Genomic DNA, 6453 nt, shown 5'->3' with positions numbered 1-6453 from the left:
GTGGAATGGGTGGGGGTGGCGTAGTGGATAAGAAGTGGGTGGGGTGGGTGGCCGGCTGGGCCTGGTGGGTTGGCCCAGTTGGGCCGCGGCCCAGGGGGGGTTTCTCCTCTTCTTTTTTTCTGTTTTGTTTTTATCTATTTGCATTTCTGTTTTAAAACATTTTAAATTATTTAGACATTTTATAAAAATGTGTTTGCTGCACCATAATTACCTTTGTAACATTTGGCAACCACCGAACATTTTTGTTTCAATTTTTGAGAACTTTTATTGCCGACATTAATTTTAAATTTGAATTTGACGTTGTTTGAACTAACGGACGTTTAGCAACAGTAATCGGGATGACATGGCATGATTAGCGTGGAATTACTGTAGCAAGATTATCCGGGCGTTACAAGCACCTCGCCGTCGGGGCCACCGTTGACGCCTCGTGCGCCGACGCCGCGACGCGGTTGGCTGCTTTAAATGACAGTTCGTGGCGTTTTCTCGAGGCCACCATCAGTTCCTTCGACGAAGACTACGAGGTGTTTTCTCAGCGTGTACGTGCTTACCTCATCTCGAGAGCTAGCAGGTTGGTGCCCGGAGCGGCTCAGGCAACTCACCACTACAACGAGGGCACCCACGATGCGGAGGCCTCGCCCTCTTCCATGTCTAAGGAGCCAATCATCACCGATATCTCCGACAATGAGGAGTAGCTTGTCTTATTAGCTCACTATAAGGACCCATGCTCAGTTTGCTAGCTACTTCCTTTCCTTAACAAATTCTAGTGAATTGTGCTATCTACTTTCACCATGCAATCTTCTGCTATAGTGTACATGTTCTATATGTCTTGCAATGTGGTGTTCAATTAACTGCTTGGTTCAATTCTGCAAATGTGATGTTCAATTCTTCAGGGTGCAATATTTCCAGGTTGTTAAGTATGCTTGGTTTGGTTAACTATCTGATCTTCTATTAGGAGTATGTTATATTGTTCAATTGGTGTTTAGTTAATTGCTTGGTTCATTTGTTGTGGCTTGGTTCAGTTGTTGTGGTGTTTAGTTAACTGCTTGGTTCAATTCTGCAATGCGATGTTCAATTGTTGTGGCTGCATTCTCTTATTGTATACCATGTGAGGAATAAATCGAATTTGGTTGTACTAAATACATGAGAAACAAATACAATTTCTATATTTCCAAGTTGTTAAGCATGCTTGGTTTGGTTAATTGTCTGATCTTCTATTAGGAGTATGTTATATTGTGCAATGTGGTGCTCAGTTAATGTTTGGTTCATTTGTTGTGATGTTTAGTTAACTGCTTGGCTCAATTCTGTAATGCAATGTTCAATTGTTGTGGCTGCATTCTCTTATTGTATACCATGTGAGGAATAAATCGAATTTGGTTGTACTAAATACATGAGAAAAAATACAATTGCTATATTTCCAAGTTGTTAAGCATGCTTTGTTTGCTTAAATGTCTGATCTTCTATTAGGAGTATGTTATATTGTGCAATGTGGTGCTCAGTTAACGTTTGGTTTATTTGTTGTGGTGTTTAGTTAACTGCTTGGTTCAATTCTGCAATGCGATGTTCAATTGTTGTGGCTGCATTCTCTTATTGTATACCATGTGAGTAATAAATCGAATTTGGCTGCACTTAATACATGAGAAACATATACAAGTGCTATATTTCCTAGTTCTTAATCATGCTTGGTTTGGATAAATGGGTTTTCCATGTGGCTTGAAATAATCTGATGAATCTGCAATGTGCTTATTTTTCATCAACATATTTTACTGATAGCATGCAAACCCTTACTTAACCTGATGACTAACTACCTTATATGTGTTGCAAGGAAACAATGGGAAGCACTGAGGTTTACAAGATGGTACTAACTATTATACCTTGCCTTTTTTTATTCCTTTGCCCCGTTTCCAATATAGAGAAGATATTTATGCACATCCTTGTTTTTAGGGTTCACTGATGATTACCTCTGAAACCACCTCTGTGGTCAGGACGTGAGGAAAGTTTTCATACAACACCCACGGTTCAATATTGAAGTGTTCCTGAAGAGGTCGAAGGATGGACGGTCAATCATCCACAGGCACTAGCCTAAAGTTGCAAAGACCTTCAGCATGAATGAAGGCTCAATATTCGCCTTTCACTTCAGCAGTTTTCCAGATGAGATGCATCTCTCTATGTACCATCTATGATGCTAATTTCAGAAGGTTCTAGATGTTGCATGTGAAACTTGCTGTTGGTGCAGTTGTGTAATGGGGTAGCTGAGTGCTGAAGCTATATCATGTTGTACTCCGATGTATTTTAATTATGAAATCCAGCTTCCTTAATATGGAAATGGAATATATTTATTATGTGCTTAATATGAATGTCAATTAGATTAGTAAATGGATTATTAATAATAGGCCAATTAGCTTGCTAATTGGGTTTTCTTATTGCAAACGGTTAATGAGAAAACACCGTGGGCGATGACCTAAGGCAACACACACAGTTTCTAGGAATAAGCCATGTTGGATCAATGAACAATCACACACGACATTCTCTTCAAACTGTTTGCGTTATGCCACCTTGCGCAAATGTTTTCCTTGTAGTGACTGTGTTGGATGTATATACGAACGGAAACGTTTAGTGGTGACAGACTGTGTGGGACGTACTTACGACCAGAAATGACTTTGCTTGTATAATTGTACTTTTGAGCACTACTGTACGTATTTCTGTATTTGAGTGCTCGCCGGTCGCACACGACCTCATTTTGCCGAGCGTGTGTGCCAGGAGGGCATATCCCCAACGATTTCTGGGTCGTGTGGAAAGGACCCCCCTATCGCCCACACTCACTTGGCGACGGTTCCAAATGCCGTCGCGGAAAGGGGTAAAAACCGTTTGTTTAGGACCGACGTGCACCAGTGTGATAAGCTCTACGTTCACATACAATGGGTGCAAGCCAGTTTTGCACATGCAGAATACTCGGGTTAAACTTGACGAGCCTGGCATATGCAGATATGGCCTCGGAACACTAAGATTGAAAGATCAAACGTGAATCATATAGTAGATATGATCAACATAGAGATGTTCACCTTTGAAAACTACTCCATCTCACGTGATGATCGGACATGGTTTAGTTGATATGGATCACGTGATCATTTAGATGACTAGAGGGATGTCTATCTAAGTGGGAGTTCTTAAGTAATATGATTAATTGAACTTAAATTTATCATGAACTTAGTCCTGATAGTATTTGCATATCTATGTTGTATATCAATAGCTTGCGATGTAGCTCCTCGTTTATTTTTGATATGTTCCTAGAGAAAAATAAGTTGAAAGATGATAGTAGCAATGATGCGGACTGGGTCCGTGATCTGAGGATTATCCTCATTGCTACACAGAAGAATTATGTCCTTGATGCACCGCTAGGTGACGAACCAATTGCAGGAGCAGATGCAGACATTATGAATGTTTGGCAAGCTCGGTATGATGACTACTTGATATTTAGTGTGCTATGCTTTACGGCTTAGAACTGGGAATTCAGAAATGTTTTGAACTCCATGGAGCATATAAGATGTTCCAAGAGCTGAAATTGGTATTTCAGACTCATGCCTGAGTCAAGAGGTATGAGACCTCTGACAAGTACTTTGCCTACAAGATGGAGGGGAATAGCTCAACCAGTGAGCATGTGCTCAGAATTTCTTAGTACTACAATCGCTTGAATCAAGTGGGAGTTAATCTTCCAGATAAGATAGTGATTGATAGAGTTCTCTAGTCAGTATCACCAAGTTACTGGAACTTTGTGATGAACAATAATATGCAAGGGATAACGAAAACGATTCCCAACATCTTCGCGATGCTGAAATCGGCGAAGGTAGGAATCAAGAAAAGAGTATCACGTGTTGATGGTTAACAAGACCGCTAATTTCAACAAAAAGGGCAAAGAAAAGAAAGGGAACTTCAAGAAGAATGGCAAGCAAGTTGCCACTCCCATGAAGAAGCCCAAAGTCAGACCCAAGCCCGAAACTGAGTGCTTCTAGTGCAAAAGAAATGGTCACTTGAAGTGGAACTGCCCTAGATACTTGACAGATAAGAAGGATGGAAAAGTGAACAAAGATATATTTGATATTATTGATGTGTACTTTACTAGTGTTTATAGCAACCTCTCGGTATTTAATATTGGTTCAGTTGCTAAGAGTAGTAACTTGAAATAGGATTTGCAAGATAAATATAGACTAGTTAAGGATGAGGTGGCGATGTGTGTTGGAAGTAATTCCAAGGTTGATACAATCACCATCGCACACTCCCTCTACCTTCGGGATTAGAATTGAACCTAAATAAATGTTATTTGGTGTTTGCGTTGAGCATTAATATGATTAGATCATGTTTATTGCAATACGGTTATTCATTTAAGTCAGAGAATAATTGTTGTTCTGTTTATATGAATAAAACCTTCTATGGTCATACACCCAATGTGAATGGTTTATTGAATCTCGATCATAGTGATACACATATTCATAATATTAATGCCAAAAGATGCAAAGTTGATAATGATAGTGCAACATATTTGTGGCACTGCCGTTTAGGTCATATTGGTGTAAAGCGCATGAAGAAACTCCATGTTGATGGGCTTTTGGAATCACTTGATTATGAATCACTTGATGCTTGCGAACCATGCCTCATGGGCAAGATGACTAAGACTTCGTTCTCTGGAACAATGGAGCGAGCCACTGACTTGGTGGAAATAATACATATCGATGTATGCAGTCCGATGAGTATTGAGGCTCGCAGCGGGTATCATTATTTTCTGACCTTCGCAGATGATTTGAGAAGATATGGGTATATCTACTTAATGAAACATAAGTCTAAAACATTTGAAAAGTTCAAAGAATTTCAGAGTGAAGTAGAAAATCATCTTAACAAGAAAATAAAGTTTCTATGATCTGATCGTAGAGGCGAATACTTGAGTTACGAGTTTGGCCTTCATTTAAAACAATGTGGAATAGTTTCACAACTCACGCCACCTGGAACACCACATCGTAATGGTGTGTCCGAACGTCATAACCATACTTTATTAGATATGGTACGATCTATGATGTCTCTTACCGATTTACCACTATTGTTTTGGGGTTATGCATTAGAGACAGCTGCATTCACGTTAAATAGGGCACCATCTAAATCCTTTGAGATGACACCATATGAACTATGGTTTGGCAAGAAATCTAAGTTGTCGTTTCTTGAAAGTTTGGGGCTGCGATGCTTATGTGAAAAAGTTTCAAACCGATAAGCTTGAACCTAACTCGGAGAAGTGTGTCTTCATAGGATACCTAAAAAAACTGTTGGGTACACCTTCTATCACAGATCCAAAAGCAAGATATTTGCTGCTGAGAGTGGATCCTTTCTAGAGAAGGAGTTTCTCTCGAAAGAAGTGAGTGGGAGGAAAGTAGAACTTGATGAGGTAGTTGTACCTTCTGTCGAGTTGGAGAGTAGTTCATCACAGAAATCAGTTCCAGTGATGCCTACACCAATTAGTGAGGAAGTTAATGATGATGATCATGAAACTTTAGATCAAGTTACTACTGAACCTTGTAGGTCAACCAGAGTACGTTCCGCACCAGAGTGGTACAGTAATCATGTTCTGGAAGTCATGTTAATAGACCATGACGAACCTACGAACTATGAGGAAGCGATGATGAGCCCAGATTCCACGAAATGGCTTGAGGCCATGAAATCTGAGATGTGATCCATGTATGAAAACAAAGTATGGACTTTGGTTGACTTGCCCGATGATCGGCAAGCCATAAAGAATAAATGGATCTTCAAGAGGAAGACAGACGCTGATGGTAGTGTTACTATCTACAAAGCTCGACTTATCGCAAAAGGTTTTCGACAAGTTAAAAGGTGTTGACTACTATGAGATTTTCTCACTCATAGTGATGCTTAAGTCTGTTCGAATCATGTTAGCAATTGCCACATTTTATGAAATCTGGCAAATGGATGTCAAAACTGCATTGCTTAATGGATTTCTTAAAGAAGAGTTGTATATGATGCAACAAGAAGGTTTTGTCAATCCTAAAAGTGCTAACAAAATGCGCAAGCTCCAGTGATCCATCTATGGACTGGTGCAAGCATCTCAGAGTTGGAATATACACTTTGATGAGTTGATCAAAGCATATAATTTTATACAGATTTGTGGTGAAGCCTGTATTTACAAGAAAGTGAGTGGGAGCACTACAGCCTTTCTGATAAGTATATGTGAATGACATATTGTTGATCGAAAATGATGTAGAACTTTCTGGAAAGCATAAAGGAGTGTTTGAAAGGAGTTTTTGAAAGAAAGACCTCGGTGAAGCTGCTTACATATTGAGCATCAAGATCTATAGAGATAGATCAAGACGCTTGATAAGTTTTTTCAATGAGTACATACCTTGACAAGATTTTGAAGTAGTTCAAAATGGAACAGTCAAAGAAGGAGTTCTTGCCTGT

The sequence above is a fragment of the Triticum dicoccoides genome, chromosome 1A, assembly GCF_002162155.2.
Source record: "Triticum dicoccoides isolate Atlit2015 ecotype Zavitan chromosome 1A, WEW_v2.0, whole genome shotgun sequence".
NCBI lineage: Eukaryota > Viridiplantae > Streptophyta > Magnoliopsida > Poales > Poaceae > Triticum > Triticum dicoccoides.
This window is presented reverse-complemented; position numbering follows the sequence as displayed.